The 19,943-nt window shown below is 36.0% G+C and overlaps 1 protein-coding gene and 1 long non-coding RNA gene across 6 annotated transcripts in view; one reads left to right on the top strand and one right to left on the bottom strand.

Moving 5' to 3' along the window:
* NT5DC1 (5'-nucleotidase domain containing 1) overlaps positions 1–19,943 on the bottom strand; it is a 79,950-nt gene that overhangs the window by 38,422 nt on the left and 21,585 nt on the right. The gene's annotated exons all lie outside the window — the stretch shown is intronic.
* On the top strand, positions 261–15,989 carry LOC148132924 (uncharacterized). The gene is made up of 4 exons (XR_015746984.1): positions 261–314; positions 6,830–6,899; positions 10,514–10,687; positions 15,210–15,989. It is a non-coding gene; the product is annotated as an uncharacterized LOC148132924 (long non-coding RNA).

Consider the following 19,943-nt stretch of genomic DNA (forward strand, 5'->3'; position numbering starts at 1 on the left):
ATTCCATATTCTGGACTTTGCTAGCTAAAATATTTTCTTTTAGGAGTAGGTGTTCTGGAGAGGAAGTAATGCTTCATAAAACCATTATAATTTCTCCTACTGCTCCCTCCACCTGTTTTGAGGAAAAAGCAATTATCACACCAGTAACCATTATGTACAGCCTTCGACTCATTCCCTCAGAAAGAGAATTACCCTTTCTCTAATTTGGCTCCAGGATGACCTAATATTTATTTTGAAACAACTAGAATGAAAAAACACTTACGTTTTAATATAGAATTTTATAGACGTGGAAAGACTGATCTACCAACTATCAGGTGAGTGACAGCTGCTGTTGTCTAAAACAATTTTTAGTTACAACTCTTCGTTCTTCTTTTGTCATGAACTACAAAAAAAAAATCTCATTCCTCCAAAATTAATTGATTGGTGGGAGCGTAGTCCTCATTTGGACTGGAGTCTCAATATCATTTAAATCTTATATTCTTTTATACCAGATTTTCATTTTTGATTTGATGTTTAAAAATATTCTGACTTTTAATGATCTGAGGTAAAGAAAAGAGTGATCTCAAGGCCATTTTCTCAATATTACAATTAATCCCTATTATGCTCATGATTCCAAAAAGATTAATAAGCAAAATTAAGTGGAAATTTGTCTGTAAATTAGAACACATTATCCAAATTCACTATGAAGCAAGTGATGTTTAATAAGTTGGAAACTGTACTCTCTCTTCCGTGATGAATTTGAAAGTATTTGTTTCTGCTTTAATTAGCAAGAACACATTACATCATTATATCCAATTGTTAGTTTTAATAATACAACTAGCCACTTTCAAATGATGGGTTATAAAGCTGTCCCAACAAAGAATATTCCCCAAGTTAATCAGTTTAGGCACATATGTAATGCTAATTGCAAACCATCTTAGACTGAAGTAAAAAAAATTAGAAAACAAACAAGTTATTTTGTCCCATGCTTACATTGTCTTTAGCTGAAGCAATAGGAAGCATTGAAAAGAGTGCTCTGAGTAAACAAGGATGCTGCTTGTCTCAAAGGTGCTTTTTCAAAAAAGGTAACTGGACTGTTCTTGTTTTTTCTTTGAGGAAGAACACATTTCACTTCTCATCCAAAAAGCTTCATCAGTTGTGATGGTGGATAGATACCTATCCTTCCATCCTGCCACCATCACAACTGATGAAGCTTCTTGGATGAGAAGCGAAATGTTTTCTTCTTCCTCCTCAAGGAAAAAACAAGTCCAGTTGCCTTTTTTGAAAAAGCATCTTTGATACAAGCAGCATCCTTGTTTACTCAGGGAACTCTTTTCAACGCTTTCTATTGCTTCAGCTAAAGACTATGTAAGCATGGGACACATAGCTTGCTTGTTTTCTAATCTTTTGATTTCCTCGCACCATTATTTATCACTTACAGTTTAAATAATATTTTTTCAACCTGCCACAGGTTGAACTTATGGGAATTTATGTCAACTGATGAACACTCAATCTTCTCTCATCTCCATTTTTAGTAAGCATTTACAAATACGTTTTAAAAAATCAGCAAAATAGCTTAACCTGGAAACCGTGATGCTTGTAAATTGCATTGCACCTTTTGTTAATCTAGAATCACCCATAAAATGAATGTAATGTGAGCGATAAGTATTATTCAGCAAACTTGGATTAGAATGTGAAAGCAAGACATATACAATAACATACATTTGGAGGGGAGTATTAAAATGAGCAACCTGTTTCACATTAGAGGAGGTGAAAACTTAAAATTTTCTGAGAAAAGATTAGGTAGGCTATGCACAAATAAAGAACAGATGTAACTGATGGTGAGATATACAAATCCACTTCACTTCCATCCAAGGTCTTTGGTACAACCAGTGGTACCATCCTTGGTACAATCCTTTTTGCCACAGTCATTAAATGAATCATATGGTCATGAAGCAAATCCAGTTTCCCCATTGACTTGGATTGTCCAAAGCTGCTGAGAAGGTTGTAAGTGGTGAGTATATTATTCTAGAACAATGCAACTATCATAAATGCATGCTAATAAGTATGAGTATGCATGCGAATAAGTATGGTAATAAGTATGAGGACCAGTTGTAAATTTTGAACAGTCATTAAACAAATGGTCATAAGTCTAAGGCTACATTTGTGAAGTAGATGAACTGGATTTAAATCTATCATCTATATAACAGTCTAAGGAAAATTATCCAATAAACCAAGTTTTTATTTGAATATTTTAATTATGTTTATTTTTTAATACTGACCAAGGAAAAAAAAGAAATGCAGTACTTTGCTTAATGTATTGAGCACTTTATATACAAATATACCTCTTTATAAAGCAGGTGAAGCTAAATAAATCTGCTACACTCTGTAGTCAAATTTCATTTGGACAGAGGAAATTACAAGTTTACAATGTATAAATATAAATGTACATTTATATGTATATTTACATTTATAAAGAGAGCCAATTTTGTCTATTGGTTAAGGCGTCAAGCTAGAAACTGAGTGACCCTAAGTTATAGTACTGTCTTGGACACAAAAGGCAGCTGGGTGAGACTTCCGGTTTGTCGGCTTCGCCAGCGGTAGGGATTCGCGATCCTGCGCGATCCCTGCGGCGCTAGCCGTCTTGGTGCCTCCGATCCTGACGGATCTGGAGGCTAAGGCTGCCCCACAGAGGCAGCCGAAGACAGGGGGGAGCTGGTGAGGGGTTTGGGGGTGTTGCAGACCCCCTCCCCAGCCGGCAAAACCCCTTTTCTCAAGGCGGTCGAGCGGCGGTCTGTAATGGCCGTCACAAAGAAGCCGGCAGCTGGGTAAGACTGAGCAGGAGGAAGAGGGAGAAAGTTTCTAAGAGAAAGTTTTTTGGCTGACCCAGGACTTTAAGAGACGTCTAATCCTGAAAACTATGACTCCTTGAATGATACTTTGTTTCCAGAGAAGAATTTCAAGCGGCAAAACTGAGGTGCTGAAAGGAAAGTTTACTCTCCTTCCCTATGGAATCAACAAATTGCTATTGAGAAACCTGTTGTTTTTTATAAAAGGTAAAAACTTGGCTTCTTGTTATAAGTGGGAAGGGAGAGGACAAAAAAATATATATATTAAGATTTTGCTGGAGGAGATGTCTTGAAGATTTTGAGACTAAGAATTAATTGCAACAAGGCTCTAAAATACAGATTGGGCTTTTTTTTCTTTTCCTTTTTACTGATACCACCCCAAAGAGAAAGTGAGAACTTTGTGTTTTGTCTGGACTGATTGATGTCTCTGGGACTTTGGGGAATTGTTTTAACTTTTGAAATATCTTGGTTGCTTTAAGAAGAAGAACAAAGAAAAGATTTATAATGGTTTTACCTGTTGATGAACTTAGAAAGGAATATGAGAAAATAAAGAAAGAAAGCAAGGACGCTGTGAAAGAAGCCTTCCTTTTTTTAGAAATGGCGCTTGCTATTTATCAGCAAACACAACAACAGATGGAGGAAATAGAAGAAGAAGAAGAAGAAGAAGAAAGAAGAAGAAGAGAGAAGGAAAGAGAAGAGAAGAAGAAGAAGAAGAAGAAGAAGAAGAAGAAGAAGAAGAAGAAGAAGAAGAAGAAGAAGAAGAAGAAGAAGAAGACGCCATCTTCAATGAATCTAAAAATTTAATCAAGAGAGAAAGGAGAAAGAGAGGAAGGAAAATGAAGGACTTAAGACTTAAAAAAAACATTCAAGAAAGAGAAAAATAAGATGCAAAATCAACACAATGTTATTAAGCAAAAGGAAAAAGGAATACAACAGAGAGGGGAAGCTAAAAAGGCGGAGGTTAGTAGAGGAGGGGGTAAAAAGGCCAGGTGGGATAAGAAAGAAAGGGAAAAGGGAGGAAAAAGCCACAAAGGTATGAAACAAGATGGGAAAAAGGAATTTTTTTTAAGGATAAAGGGTAATGTATAACTTCTTTAAAAAAGAAGATTCTGCGAGGTACATAAGATGGTATTGTAGTATTTGTATTAGAAATAGAAAACTAGAATGTTATAAGAATTAATAAAAGGCTAAAATATTGAAATGTTTAGTAATGACAGATTTTAAAATCTAACAAAATATTAAAAGGAATGTTTAAAATATTGAGTTTAATTAAAAGGTTTAATTGACTATTGTCTTGATTCTACTATAAACTTATTATTGTAGCATTTGTTCTTTGAAATAGATAATTGAAATGTTATAAGATTCAACATTTAGATTTATTACCTAATTATATTAATTAGTATGGACTTATTATTTTTTTCTCTTTTAAAGGTTAGCAGGTAGAATGTACTAAGCAGAATCAGATTGGGTACTAGGCGTTATTTCAAATATTAACTTAGGGGGAGGATAGAAAGGCATCATACTCTGATCAGTGATTTCAGGAGAAATCTTTTTTTTTTTTTCTTACTGTAGGAAATGAGATAAATGGATAATTTGGAAAGAATGGACAAAAAATACAAATATAATGATTTAAATTAAAATGAATTAAATAAAATAGAATTAAGAAGAATGGAAAGCGGTGAGAAGTTATATAGAAGATATAGAATGGTAAATAAGATAGGTAATGGTATATAAGATGAGCACGAATTTAATTGAAGTCCATATAAAGAGAGGTAATCTGGGGCCAAATTACTTTCTTAAAAGAAGTTTTATATTTTTGTGTTTTGTGTGTTTACGTTTGTTTGAGAATTAATAAAACCTCGGAGGAATGTTGGATGAGAATAATGGTAATTAAGTCAGAGAGAAATGTAGATGATGATTATAAACTGGATAAATATAGAAAATAATAATAATAATGAAATTGAATACGAAAAGAGAAATAATGAGAAATTTACTAAGAGATATTTATATGTCCATATCGAAATGGTGTAAAACAGAATTATGCTATATAAAATAATATTTTACTTGACTTGTAAAATTAATAATGGAAAGAGGTTTTATGTATTCAATGGTTAATGATGGTTTGTTTGTCTTTAAAATCAATAAAATTTGTTCCAAAAAACAAAAACAAAATCCAGCTGGGTGACTTTGGGCCAGTCACTCTCTCAGCTCAACCCATCTCACAGGACTGTTGTTGGGGGGAAAATAGGACGAGGAAAAATATTAGATAGGATCACTAGCTTCAGATTAATTATAAAAATAAAGGCAGGATAAAAGTAAATAAATAAATAAAAAAGCAACTCTATAAAATCAGGGGTCCCCAACCTGTGGGTCATGAGGGGATTGCAACTGGGTCACAGAAACAGCTGATGAGTATTGGGCAATGGGCGAGCGCGCAGGCGCCATTTGCATGAGCGACAGGCACAAATGCACGCCATTAGTGCAAATGGAGCTACGTGCGTATGATGTGCTTGCTGACCACTTGCGTGGAAACATCCCTCCCCCATGCCCCACAAAGCCAGAAATGTTGGGGAACTCTGCAATAAATCACGGGAACATATGCATAATACTGCATTATTCAAAAGCTGCAAAGTAGTGCTATTTTTTAAGCTTGGAACCACTTTTAAAAACTGAGTATAAGAGTTTAAATTATTAAAATGAAGGAAGCATAAGCAATGTAAATAATAGCCCTGTCTTTATAACCATTTTAGTTAAACATTTTTTCTCCTAAATATTGCCTCTTCTTGTACACATACAGAACATGATTTATATTTAGACTCCATTTAATTATCCCATTTTGAACAATTTAAAGGTAAATACTAGGCAGCCTGCAAACACTGGGTAAGTCCTAGCTAGGCTGTGGAGATCAGGATGGAACAAAGCAGACTGAAACTGAATCCAAATAAGGAGTTCTTGTTTGTCATGAAACTACCTGGTTCTCTGTCTGCTTCAGATTCCTGCTAGGCCCTTTTGGTTGGATATGGCAGCAAGAAGCACCTAAGTTTAGTTTTGGCTGATGCACCAGCGGTTGCCCAGCCTCATGCTCTCACTGCTATTCCAATGAGCTTTATAAAGGGGCTGCCTTTAAAGACAACTCTCAAAATGCAATTGGTACAAAATGCAGCAGCTCACATGTTGGTGGCTGACAGCTACTTCAGCCATCATTATTGGCGGGTCTAGGTACAATTCAAGTTTCTGGGTACAGTTTCAGGTTCTCGTTTTAATTACAAAGACCAAAGTGGTTGGGCTCCTAGATATCCCTAAGACTATCTCCTCTATGTCAAATTGGCCCATCCTATGTCTTTGACCTGGATGTTTTTTGCTTGTAACTAAAAGAAAGAGGAGAGGGGACTTGGAAGCAAAATTGTCCATGGTGCTTCTTCCACTTGGAGGTCCAAACTGCATCTACCCTGGTGTTATTTCATAAGGCTGTCAAGATGGATTTTTAAAAATGGAGTTAGCTGTTTTACACAGATAGAGCTGATGCAACTGATTATCTGACTTTAACGTTTAGGTTTGTGTTGGATTTTATATTATTTCATAATTGTAACTGTATGTTTTTGACAATTGTGTTGCTAATCTTTATGCCCTCCAGAATTGGTGGCTCTCTACTCTGCTTTCCAGATTTGATGGTATGTAAGCATTGTTAGATACATAATAAATATATATGTATATACACGCATACCTAAGCTACTTTGCCCAGTCTGATGTACTCTAGGCTTGTTGAAACAAAGTCCTAGAATTCCCAGTCATTATGAATATGTTTGTTGAGAAGTCTGGGAACTCTAATATATTGGCAGGGCACCAAGTTGAGGGATGATGGCCTAAGATATAAAATTTATGTTATCCTTATTAAACCCATATGAAAATCGGTAAGTGTTATCTAATAGTTTCTCTCTGTTTAATTAGCAGAACAGAAATTTTCAGAAAGGTGATTGTCAAAAGTGCCTCTTTTTTTCAAGTCTCCACATAGGCTCCCAATCCTTTGGAGGAAGTTTGGAAAAAAAAGTACATAGAGCTGCCAAAAGAAAGGTAAATTAGGAGGAATCGCCATCATACCTGCTCCTTATTTTCTAGCATGCAAACTTTGGCCAGATCAAAGAATCTCCAGTCAGCAAACCACATATGACGACATATTATGAACTTGTCATATATTTGGATTTGTTTTAAATCCAGCTAAAACACTAGCAAAGTACTTGTATAAAATTATCTGAATTTAGCTTTAACTTTGAATGTCTACGGAGATTCTCAATCATTCAAGTCATGTTGTCCCAAAGGTGCAAACCTCTTAGATGAGAAGCAAAACGTCTTCAATAAAAAAACAAAGAAAGTCCAAAAAGCATCTTTGGTACTTTAACTTTGAAGTTACGACAGACACCCCCCACCCCCCAAAAAAGCTACTTGCAACAATTTTCTAAGTTATCACAACCATGGCATTTACTTAATGACTGTGGTATTTGATTAACAACTGTCGCAAAAAAATGGAAAAAAAATTGAGTCTGGTCACACGATGTCTCAACCTATGATTGACCATAAGTCCAGAGCTCATTTATACATCAAGAACTACCTGTATACTGATTTTTGAAAAATGAAGGAAATCAAGAAAAATGTGAAATACAAGCTTTTACTAGCTTTAAAGTTATTTCAAGATCTGATTATGGGACTAGCTGAAGCACACAAGTTGTATTCAGGCTCCCACACTAATATGTAGTTGCGCCATGACCTCTTCTGCCTTTCAGTTTCCTTGATAAAAATTTTTTAGATTTGCTGTTCTGGCATGAAAACCTGATTGAGGTTATGCAGGAGGTCAGAGTGGGAGGATATATTTGCACTTACAAATAAATCTTCCATCCTGAGTTTCTTTCTGTACCTGGCTAGCACTCTCACAACAGGTATTTTGTTTTCTAATTTTGAAATGCTATTTTGTTGTTGCCCATTTTAGGGAGGGAAAAAATAGTCCAGAGGTTGCCAGGACCATGAATAGAAGCAGTGTCTGGCATTGAATATAGGTTGGTTTTCAGGCTTACTGTTTCTCCAAGCACCTCTACACAGATGACTGTTTGGAGGTGTTGCCTATTCTGAAAGCAACAGTTGAAGGGTTTGCTTATTTACACCTATGAGAAGTGTTTGATTATGGGTGGCTTTAAGTCAATATAGGCACAGCCAAGGAATAGTTGCTTTGAACCTGTTCTAAAAAATGAATTCAGTCTAGACATCAGGATTGGAAAGCACAATACTTTCTTCCACTTGTAGAAACAGAACACTTATATGGTGTTGGAACATCTCAACACTTATTGGGGACTTACTTCCAATCAAGCATGTTTATCTGTCTATCTACTATGTTGGCCTGCCTGCCTGCCCGCTTGCTCATCCATCCATCCATCCATCCATCCATCCATCCATCCATCCATCCATCCATCTTATAATCAAGGTTCCTTGGGCACATGTTAAGGAAAGCATGCAGTCCATTGCTTCGGGAATTCCTTCCAACTTCACTTAGGATCATATGATCAAGAGACCAGAGGGCTTAAGCATGGAGCAGATGGTACCATTCTAACACATGAAAGCAAATACACAGGTCTCAGGATAATGTCGCAGGATTCAATCTGGGTCAGTCACCAGAACCAGAGATTTAGTCTTGAGCTTTTGGATTGGTGCTGGAGCCCATTTTCAGGGAACTTCTCTTTATTGGAATGTGGCATTTGAACACACTGCCCAACTTTTTCTCCTACAGGGATCCACTGATAGAATAACCAATTTCGTTGTATACATGATGTACAATGACAATAAAGGCTTTGAATTTAAATTCTTATGATTTTTTTCTCTATAGCCTTTGGATAGATCTGACCCATTTTTATATCTGGAGTTTTTGCTGGCCCCTTCCCCCAGCAACTTGGTCCCATTCTCTTCTACTTTGGTGAATTATCACACTGATAAGCAGAGAGACAGGCTCTATCTATCTATCTATCTATCTATCTATCTATCTATCATCTATCTATATCTATCTACTTTTCCAACACTCCTTTAAGTGAAAAAGAATAAAATATATCTCCCCTTACACACACACACACACACACAAATAAAATAGGAAGCAGTTAATAACACAATACAAAACTCTTCCTAACACATTTCTGCTATTCTTTCTTTAAAATGTGTAGAATTTGCTACAAGTGTTTTCTCTGTTTCAGAATATCAAATTAAGTATATAATTAAGGTGATACAAAATTCTATTACCACACATAAAACACTTAAAAGTCTTTAAAAATATATGAAAGCACCATTTCAGGAAAAGTGAATGGCACTGTTTCTCTAAGGATTGCCTTACACTACAGATCAAAAGGAATTTATAAAAGTACCTATACTTTTTCATTTCCTCTATATATACTTATTTAAAAACCAATCCAACTGAGTTCAAGGGAGTTTAATGTTTGTGGGTAAAGAATTTTAAGTAGTTCAGTTTAAGTAGTTCACAAATATACTTCCTATTTTATGTAGTGTTCAAATTACTTTTTCAATCCCTGGCAGTAACTTTATGGCATGTGAATATGGATAAATAAGCACATTCATGCCATTGAACATACATGGTGACTGAACAATAATACTATTTATAGGTACTGGTTTCAAGTATTTCACTGAACAGCTTTCTCCTTGTACATACATCTTTTGAACTTCTCTCCTCTCTATTAATCTTTTATTTTTTTGTACTTCTGTACAAAATAAATACTCTGCAATTTTACTTTTTGATAAATATTTACAAATCAAAAACATTTATTTTAATCCCTAGTCCTCAGAGAAGTTTAAAGACTCTCTCCTAAATATTCTGGGAAGCATTTGATATGCTTGGTGTGCAAGCAGCAATTATCCTTTTCAAAGAAGATTCTTGAACAAGGGAGATTTCAAACTTCTTTCATCTCTAGAGATGTACAACCTATGGGCTGACTATGTGATAATCCTGATAATGTTTAGAGAGAATGTCGTGTTTTTGTTTTTTAAACTTCTCGTCTGCATGTTTTCCTATTACTCAAACATTATATTATACCCAAAGTTCCTTGCCCATTGAATCATACAATGTTTCATGTATTCATTTTCCAAATTCAGTTTCAACAACATTTTATAGACCTTGGCAATAATGTGTTCCTCATAAGACAAAGTACAATTTCAAATTCACTTTTTGCATTTTCAAACCTCAAACATTGTTTAATCTAAATTAAAACTTTCTTCCACCTCTAAGTATGTAGGCCAGTGACAAACACACCTTTCTGATTCCACCTCTTTTGACTTGAGATTATGTTCATCTTGATTCAAAGATATTATATGAGTACCAGATCAATACACCAGTCTGGTCTGACCATCATTTCTTTTCTAAAAAATGCTTCCTGGTGTGACATCAGGAAAATTTACACTGAACTATAATTTAAAAGAAAATTTCTACAAAATGATGTATTTACTGGTAGTATCTGATAAATTGTCAAAGATATATAAAGGTATTTCAAGTGTATGTTGGAAATTTAATTATAAAGAAGGAAATTTTTATAATCCTTGGTGAATTTGTGATAAAGCAAAGATATATTGGGGCCAGATTCATATTTTAATGCAGAAGATTCTTAAAATGAATAGAACATTAAAAGCAGAAGTTTTTCTTTTAGGACTACTGGACAAGGAACTTGGAAAAAAACTGGAACGTTGTTATATTAAAACCTTGGTGATGCAGTGGTTAGAGGGCAGTACTGCAAGCTACTTATGCTGCAGCCAGCTGCCTGCAATTTGGCAGATCGAATCTCACCAGGCTCAAGGTTGACTCAGCCTTTCATCCTTCCGAGGTGGGTAAAATGAGGACCCAAATTGTTGGGGGCAAGAGGCTGACTCTGTAAACCACTTAGAGAGGGCTGCAAAAGCACTCTGAAGTGGTATATAAGTGTAAGTGCTATTGCTATTCCTTACCTCATTAGAATAGAATACCTTTATTGTCATTGCATTCTACAAATACAATGAAATTTGAAAGCTACTCAAGCACAGTGCCCCAAACACCACATCACAATCACACTACAGTGTTTAAAAATAAAAATAATAAAAATAATAATAATAATTAAAAATCTAGTCTAAAACCTATCTAAAACATATAGTAAGTTAGATAGTTTAAAAATGCACCTATGTACATAGGGCTAAATCACATATGCATTGTTTGATTCAAGACAATTATTGCCTTTTATAACACTCAGGTGTAATTACAATGAAAGAAGCAAGCAATTTGTGCTTAATTATGACAATAAATCGAGGACTTATGTACCTACTTGCAAAATCATTCTTGCAAGATAAAACCTATCTCAATAATATTTATGAAGTAAGGCCCAAATTCTGGCAGATACAAAGGGAAAATAAGCAATGGCATTCTAATGATGACATTTTGTTTGCAGCCAATAGCTGGTCATGTAAAATTTCTTCTATTGTAAGGGAATATGTTTTGCTAAAGAGAAACCTTTATTCTGAACAGCATCTTGGATGCACTGAAAAAAAAGCCTAAGTCAGTTTCTGGCAAAATACCAGTGTTCAAAAAAACATTGTCATTTTTAGCTTAGCTTAGCTTAACTTTAAAAAAAAACTTTTAGCAAAGTAAACAAATACAGCATCAGGAATAAATCTAACCTGATTTTCAAATACCAGAGACATAATAATAGTGCGAGCAGCTTTTCATGGGCTTTTAAACATGGTACGTCAATGCCAAGTGTTGATATATAAATAAAGTTTGGCACATGTATTTCCACTGCATTTCTATTACCTCTTGACAGTTGCGTAAGTGGTGGACAACCACTATGGTGAGAAAGTAAACTCTTGGTTAGACAAACTAGAAAACCTAATCTTGTACTTTGCACTTTCCATGTTGTTTCCACTTTTGATGGACTACATGGAAAGAGGGAAAATACTGAGATTTAGCAGAAAGTATAAAAATAAAGAATTGGAAGCAAGGATTTGTCCGTGCAAAACTGAACTAATTCAGAACGTTCTGTAGTTCATTTAAAGTTTTTTTAAAATAATATTTAAGGGAGGAAAGATAATTCAATATATCCAAAGAAAACATTATTTTCATTCAAAAAAGTGGATACAATGTAAACACGACAAATAAAGAAAGAAACAAGTTTCAGAGTGGTTAAAATATACTAAAATGTCAGGAAGAGTAACAGTTGTACTGAGAAACTCTATTGTGTTAACCAAAAATAAAAAGGAACAATATTGGTATCTCATTTAAAGAAAGAGGCATGTAGTTTTGAAAGATACTTATGAAAGCTACCATCTTGGGATAGATAAGGATGTTATTTGAGTGAAAATGGTAGTATCAAAGATGCTTTTAGCATTTTGTGCATGTCAGCAAAAGCTACAGAATGAAAATTACAGAGTGTAAATTAAAAGTTTACTCTGTTAGGAACATAACTTTTTTTTTTTGCCTCCATCTTACAAAGAGATGTAAGTATATGTTTGAAAAGTAATTCACCTAAAGTTCTTAACAGATATAGCTGGAAAAAAATTGTTTGGCATTGAAAATTGCTATGTAATAGAAAAGGTTTAAAGATGGCCTTCCACATGTATTTTGTGGATTATCACTGTTGTATCTCTAGTTACTTAGAAACCACAGTTCCATTGAGAATAATACTGCATCCTGATCAGGTACTCAGCCTAAGAGGTTATAGACAGAGTGCTAGTGTACTCTGAAATATGAAATAAAATATGAAATAAATATGAAATATGAAATGAAAATGAAATAAATTAGTAATTGAAGCTCATCAGACAGCAGACATGAAATAATTACTTCAGATGTCAAGTCCAATTCATTCCCATATATGCAGATGCAAACAAAATATGCATCCATCTTACAAAATATAACAGTAATACGAATTTTACAGGGGAAATAGAATTTTCTATAATACAAGGGTGTTCTTGAGAAGCAGGGAGGAAGATACAGGGCATTCAATAAACACAGATCCTGGTTTTAAAAATACACAGATATTCAAAATCTATCCTGTTTTTTAAAAAAACACATTCAAACAGTGATTTATTAGGCTAGAAAAGAAAGGAGCTAAAACATTTTGTTAAAATACCTGAGTACCTGTTTACACAGGGGGTGTTCTTCATGAATCAGATGTTTGCTGGGGACAAGGTTGAAAGACATGAATGTTTCTATTCATGAACTTTGCTACCTGCTGAAAAAGTGCACTTTGAGAAATAGCTCTGCAACAGTGATGGAAGATTTCTCTTAATTATGTGGTTTTTGAGGAAATACCTTGAACCTTTTTACCTCCAAGGAGACTGGAATTAGCCATGACCTCTCCTATAGCTCGTACTCAGGATGTCACTGGAGAACACACATAGAAGGAAAGCAAGATCCTCGTTTAGAAATAAGGGGGGAAAGGCTACTTTTTGTTTGTGGATCAGCATAGTCATAAACCAAAGTAACCAAATACTTATTTTACCACTTGGATGTATGTACATAGATTTCAGTGACAAAAATAAAACTAGGGAAATTAGGATGTTTAAAAGTAAGAAGAAAATTAATATTCACTATCTGCTTATTCCCTTGAAAAACAAAGACAACCTACTTGACCATTTGTGTTTCAAAAACAGTCTTTCCAATATTTATTATTATGTGACTCAAAGGAGTCTTTCTTTTTATGCTGGAAAATTTTCAAGGATTGCAGTTTCTACAAATCTCCATCTTCCACTCGCCTTCTTTGCTCTTCGTAAGAAGAGAAACGAAGGGTTTTCACAGATTGTGCTCTTCTTCTATCTCAACTGTGGTGCAGATAAAGAGAAATGGAAGTAAAGGAAGAAAGATAGTAATCTACAATTTGTGTCTTTGTTTTCTGTTGTCCCAACAACAGATTTATCTATGATGATGGTCAATCGATGAACTGTCTACCCTAATGACCATAGAAGAGGACTTTTCCATCTCTTGGCTGCCATCTAAGTCAGGATTTGGGCAGCAAAGATATAGCCATTAGACAACTATTCCTGAAGAGCTGGAGTTTAAAAACGGGATTTAGCTGTGGAAATCTATGTGAGACCTTTACACTACCTAAGAACATAATATAAGGAGTGGAAGTGAGAACTCAGGGCTTCTGTGGAAGCAGCAGCCAATGAGAAAGGAATTCCCCACCATGCAGGCTACAGAAATACAAAAATTGAGTCCTTTCGATCACATGCCTTGAGTGCCTGGTCAAGGCTTGTCTCAAAGTTGATCAAGCCATTTAAACAAGAAACACAAAAGGTTAGGGTTAGGGTCTTTTCTGTAGACAAAAGTATGGGCAAAAAGGGTGAAGTCCCACAGAAAACCTTCAAAACCTACTGTAGTCTTAAAACTCCTGCTCAGAGCATGTTTTTAGGACCCCTCTCTGATGCACATCAATGTGCCCTATATTGCCTACATGCAATATCTTAAGGTGGGGGGGAAACATCACTTCCAAAGTGTGGCACTTCAGGAAGACATTGAGACAGAGTATAAGGCATGTGCTCAAGGAACCATTAAAGCAGTGTCCTTACTGTATGGCAAAATGGTTGTGTAGATTTGCCCATGAAGAAACAAGTGGCCTTGTCTTCCTCCTGTATGTGGTGCCTATAACTGCATGTTTAATATTCTGCTGAAAGATTGAGTGAAATTATGGAGAGTATTAAAACTCATTCACTTTGTATCAACACAGGTTGTGTGTATAAACTCAGTATGTGGACTTTTCATCCCAATTTAACTTTTCCACATGGAAAACATAATGATACAAATGTTGGTCATTTTCCAGGGGTTTAGAGGTCAAGATAAAGAGGTCAAAATATTTTAAATGAAAAGATATACAAGCCAGGGTCTAACAGTGTTGTTAAATTACTGCCAGGGTCTATCAGTGTTGTGAAGAGTTAAGCTAAAATTCAGTTGGCATCAGTGGCACCAAGTCATAACCAGACCTTAACCTGAAAAATCAAGTACGGTAAAAAAATATCTTAATACAAACAAAAATTACCTGTAGCAGGATAACTATCAATTAAGCCTATCGCAAGAAAGGATACTAGAAAGTAATCTAATTGTGATTGAATAAAATTTCTATGATTAATTGTAGTCTGGCCATAAGGCAGTTGATGGAAGACATATTATTGGTCTTGGAGATTTAGGGATCAAGGCTAGGATTAAAGCTTTCTATTGTGATATCTTTTTACTATATTCTCTCCTGCTTACCTGATGTTCTCAGCCTGAGCAACTGTGTGAATTCCTATGGGAATGGAGTAACAAATGAGTAGCAATGAAAATATCAAAGCAGAAATGGGTCCAGTAAGGCAGAACTCCTAACGAGGTCATCTTTCCTATTCTAGGAGCAGAATTTGGCACATCCTATTTTGGCTTATGATGGCATCACAGGAAGAACCAACATCCAAAAGAACCTGTCTACCAGGGTTAAACCCACCAGCTCTTCTATTCACATAAACTGATAAAAATATGTGTTTTAATTAAGCAGTTTTGTGTATATTTGGGAAACTAAGGGCACTATTTACTTTTTAAATATAGAAATGTAGTGCATATGTTATTTAAACTAAGCCTCAACTTCATAACTGGTTGCAGGTAAACAGATTCTAGAAAAACAACTATGCTATTAGAAGTTGGCTGGATGTGATAAAAATATCCTTACTCTACATAAAGTGCTATGATAAGGAATCAACCTAAATGACCACTCAAGTTATGTATTTAATGCCAAAAATTAACAAGCCTCTCTTTCTTTGCTGATGTCTGGTAAGAGCTTTGAACAATAATTATACCTCTTTTAATAAGTATTGCAGAGTAGTTATTTTTCTCAGAAATCCCACTGAAGTTACTATATCATGAATTTAATTTTCAGGATTGCAGCCTTGTAGGGTATTCAATAAACCAATCCAAAAAGACCTCAATACATTAGAACTGATGAAGTAAAACTAGATGGGATTGCATGATCACCCAGCAAAAGCACAACAGCTGCAATTTAAAATGAGATACTTGACAGACTTCACTTTATCCATAAAAGCAAGTTATTAATCAACATAGGACAAGGCTGCTATATTAGCTGGGTGTAGGGAACTTTCTCTCTAGGTCAGGGGTCTCCAACCTTGGCAACTTTAAGACTTGTGGACTTCAACTCCCAGAATTTCTCAGCCAGCTTTGGTTTAAGACTTGTGAACAGCTTTGCTGGCTGAGGAATTCTGGGAGTTGAAGTCCACAAGTCTTAAAGTTGCTAAGGTTGGAGACCTCTGCTCTAGGTGACATCTCTGCCAGCTGGGATTCCCTATGGGGCCTTATGGCTATGCTATGGCTAGCAAAAAAATACTGATTATCAGGCGCTCACAGAAGTCCTTGTTTAGCAACCGCAATTGAGATTGGCAATCCAATCGTTAAACAAAATGGTCACCAAGTGAAACCACAACTGAGCTTATGATCTTACTTTAGCTTTCCTTTGCTTTATGGATCTGTGAAGGTTGTTATATATGAGAACTGGTTATAAAGTTAATTTTTTTCATCATCACTGTAACTGTGAATGGTCAATACACAACACGCACACACGCACGCAGGCAGACCTGGCAAGTTAACATTGTTGGGAAGCTTTTAAAACTATCCAATTTCTTTTCAGTGCTGAAGGGGTTAATGAATGAAATATATTATCAACATACCATCTACCGGTATCTTTTTTTTTTCTTTACTCAACCTGGCTCTTTACGATGTTCAACTAAAGGACCTTTAAAATGTTCTTCCGTCACATAATATTTTGCATAGCTACCACATCATGTCTAAATTAGACAAACTGTTCTGAAAAGCAGCCCATAAATTATTTAAATCTAAATTATCATAAATGAATATAAACAGAAATAGAAATATGTATAGATAATGCTATTAATATAAATGATGTACTTTATTAAAATAGGACAATAAATGCTGATTATTTAAATAAAACCATAAAACATGACTTCCAAATTACTTAAATAGATAATAGAGTATGTTGCTGCAATGATGGAAGTTCAGTTGTCACTTGTGAATAAAGGAAGAAGTATTGGATGGCCACTTTCCCCTCTGAATACAGCTGCCAAGAAACACAACCAAAAGGTCCACTCACATTCATGTCCTAACTAATGAGCCACTATGAAACAAAAATGCTGGATGAGTCAGATTCTGAGGTCATCCAAACTGGTAATAACTATGTTTAATCAGAGGCCTTGAGGACATCAATCTGGCCTCAATTGTGAAATTCCATTCCTGAGGTTTTGTGCTCCTTAGCTCTCAAGCATATGGTGTATCACGACAGATCCTAACAATGGGATAAACCAGGGGTCCCCAACCACGGGTCCGCGGACTGGTACCGGTCCGTGGAACAAGTCCTACCAGGCTGCTGGTTTGCTGGGCGCCGCCATCTTTTGATGAAAAGTGCTTCCGGTGAGCTTTTCGGGTAGAAAGCTCACCGGAAGCACTTTTTCATTATAAAAGATGGCGCTAGCGCTCGGTGAGCTTTTCCAGGTAGAAAGCCATTTCTACCCAGAAAAGCTCACCGGAAGCTGGTCCGCTCATCTTTTTGATGAAAAGTGCTTCCGTGAGGTCACCGGAAGCACTTTTTCATCAAAAAAAGATGGCAGCGCCTAGCTGATGCCGGTACCGGGCCGCGGCGCCCAGCTGATGCCGGTACCGGGCCACGGCATAAAAAAGGTTGGGGATCACTGGGATAAACGATGAGAGCACCCAAATCTCATCCATTTTACCTCCATTTTCCTTAAGCCCGATGTCTCGTATTCCATACTGTTTCCTGCAACTATTACTGGGAATTGGAGAAGTTTTAATCCAAGACATCCAGAAAGCATCAGGTTGTACTAAGACTTTTCAAACTAATACGGGCAGGGAAAGGGCTAAGCTTGACATAATTAAGAAATAAAAGATGATTTAAGAATAGAATCTTGCCCTGCTTCCTAAATATAGGTTTGTCAGGTTAGGATTTTTTTTTTAAAAAAGGGTATTTTTTGTCAAGTATTCAAATAAGAAAAAGAGGAAAGGGAGTGCATTTTCTAAAACAGTTATTACCAATCACAAGCAGTAATACAAATAGTCTCATAATTCACGTACAAACCTACAAAAGAACTACATTTGTGTCAGGTACAAGACACACTTCAGGATAGGAGGGGAAGAAATGAAGTCAACATGGGTCTGTGTACTTTTGTCTTGACTGAATGCATGTACACAGAAACTATTAAACTTTTTTCCTGTTTTGTTTGCTGTGAGAAATCTGTCAGAAATTTTTGAAAATAAAAAGCAGAAACACATGAAGCATTGACAGACAGTCCCTTCAGCTGCTGTGGGTACAGAGGCCAAGTGTGGAGTGTGGTTTCTGCACTTATGGCATGATGGTTCCAATGTATCATAAACAATAAATCACAGATCAAAATGATTGATCCTTCAACAGGCCTCCACTCATGATGATAAATGGAACTTCTACCTACTTAGATCCATGCACCTAATATTCAGTGAATGGAATATGGAGATTATAGTTGCATTAAAGCACAGAGCAAAACTACAAATAAGGCTTCCAGATAAGGAAGCTGTTTCAAGTAGAGTAAGCAGAATTCCTGTCCTTTCATAGGCTGATATACTTTGCTCATATACTCATATATTTGCTCATATACTTTGCCTGGCATTGTGTGGTGATGTAGTGGGACTTATTCCTGGACTGAGGAAGCCCTGCTCAGAATTCATGCCTTAAGTCACCTCCTAAATGGATCACTGCAATGTGCTTTACATGGAGCTGTCACTAAAGAGTATTTTGAGACTTCAGCAGGTACAAAATGTGGTGGTATGGGATGTTATGGTGCTGGTCATTTGGTATATATGGTATCTCTGTTCCATGAATAGTATTGGCTCTTAGTATGCTTCTGGGAACAATTCAAGATACTGGTGGTTTTCTCTAAAGCCCTTCATAGCTGTTTACCTATCCTGTTAGAACAGACTTGTAGACTTCAACTCCCAGAATTCTCCAGCCAGCATAGCTGGTTGGAGAATTCTGGGAGTTGAAGTCCACAAGTTTTAAAATTGCCAAGTTTGGGGACCCCTTTGTTAGATTTTGCAGCAGAGACATGTTCTGAGTCTGTCTTTGCCATCTCTGGGCTCCAAGGAGCAGAACCTGTTCTGCTATAGTGCCATCTTCTGGCACATCTTCTCCTCAGAAATTAGACCTGCCCTGACCCTGCTGGCCTTTTGCAGGGCTCTAAAAACCTGGTTTTGCCGTTGAACCTGGGGTCCTAATAACACAGGTGACCCTTTGTCATGGCTTATTTGAGTGTTTATGAATCTTCTCGGCTGCTATTTTTATGTCATTTTTGTTGTTTTTAATATTTTTTTTATTGTTTTTTGATTGTGTGCTGTCCAAAGTTATAGAAATTGGATAGACAGCCTATAAATGTATTAAAGAAATAAATACAGTTAATCTATAATGTAATTGCACTGAGGAAAAAATAAATGTCTATGATAAAATGACTCATAGTTGAACAATCAATACACAAAGCCTCTTGGACAGAGATGAATATACTTTTCTATGCTCTGAAAACAAGGGCTTTCAAATTATACCTCCATTACTGTACATTCAAATCTGGAACACAACCTTAAAAGTACTCTATTGAGTTACGGAAATGCAAATATTCAAAGGAACACGAGCCCGTTTTCTCCATGGAAATGAAGGAGGCTGCTTTATCAGGCATGGATACATCTTCATATGCCTTAGGGTAGGACACAGTTACTTGAGTGTAGGATATAGTTACTAGGGCAGCATATGAAAAAGGGGCTCTTTAAAACCTATAAGCAAAGCCATATCCTTCCTTCTCAAAGCATTAAAGAATCTGCTGCTTCTTTCATATGGGGATATGACATCCCAACACATGTACAAAATGCATGGATGCTTTGTCAAATAGTGCAGAGTTTGTGACATATCAGTGTGGTGCTCTTCTCATTGGCCTCCCTGCTACATGGCTACTTTAAAGCCTCTCCTTTGTTGGCTCCATTTCTATAAGAATGTACAATGCTTTGCTGAGTCTCAGAGTCAGTATTATCTA

This window comes from Notechis scutatus, chromosome 1 (assembly GCF_049901735.1).
Source record: "Notechis scutatus isolate UNSWTSFEM ecotype Mainland chromosome 1, rNotScu1.2, whole genome shotgun sequence".
In the NCBI taxonomy this organism is placed as follows: Eukaryota; Metazoa; Chordata; class Lepidosauria; order Squamata; family Elapidae; genus Notechis; species Notechis scutatus.